The sequence below is a fragment of the Pseudochaenichthys georgianus genome, chromosome 17, assembly GCF_902827115.2.
Source record: "Pseudochaenichthys georgianus chromosome 17, fPseGeo1.2, whole genome shotgun sequence".
Taxonomy (NCBI): Eukaryota; Metazoa; Chordata; class Actinopteri; order Perciformes; family Channichthyidae; genus Pseudochaenichthys; species Pseudochaenichthys georgianus.
Window position 1 is genome coordinate 9,184,008 of NC_047519.1, and position 921 is coordinate 9,184,928.

Genomic DNA, 921 nt, shown 5'->3' on the forward strand with positions numbered 1-921 from the left:
CAACATATGGACGTATGTTAAATACTGCCATAACTAGAGCGAGAGACTTTAGGGGGGGAGAAAGAGATATTTAGTCTTCTGCTCAATGTCACTGCCATGGCTAAGAACCTGTTCTAGATCTCGAACCAAATCCATGGACTTCTGATGTACCGAGGGAAGGCCACAGAGACATGATGCACAGATGGACTGCTAAACTGTTACATGTCGCTGTGTGCTGGAGTGGTGCAAGCAATAGAGACTTTTAGTGATGTGCTTTTCTTAAGCCTGAAGGATGGGGAAGACATGGCTGTGCCCCTAGTAGGCCACACGTGGGGATATCTGTGATCAGAGCCGCAGTACTTTAAACATAAAGAGGAGCATTTTGGCTTTGCCTTATTTGTTATAAGTAGTTATGAGTGTGCAGCACCAGCAACCTGAATGAGTAGAATGTAGACATCAGTTACGACATCAGTGTGAATGATTAGATGAGGAGAATGAGTGAGCGAGCACACAGCAGCATCACTTTGCTTTGGTTTAGAAGGATGCATTTTGTTTACAAGTGTCCCTGTTGTGGCTCTATCACCTGAAATACTGTGTCTCTCTGGTTTACACTCATTGATAGAGAATGAATCGAGTTACAATCTGAGGTGTATTCAACTGTTTTTAAATTGTAGGTGTGATCTGCATTAATTTGTGTGCAAATGAAAACCAAAGTGAGAATGCGACTATACATATTAGGCGATCACTTCCATGTAGTGTCCTGGGTAAATAGTCAAAGGTCACGAGTAGATACAGTGCACTCCTCAGCTGCATGGTAACCTTACATCATGTGCACTCCAGTAGATTCAACAGATACAGAGAACAGCAGCTCAGTCCTCCTGCTCCAAGTTCCCAGCTCATTGCAATAGAATGATGACTGAATGTTTTAGGATGAGGATTGTA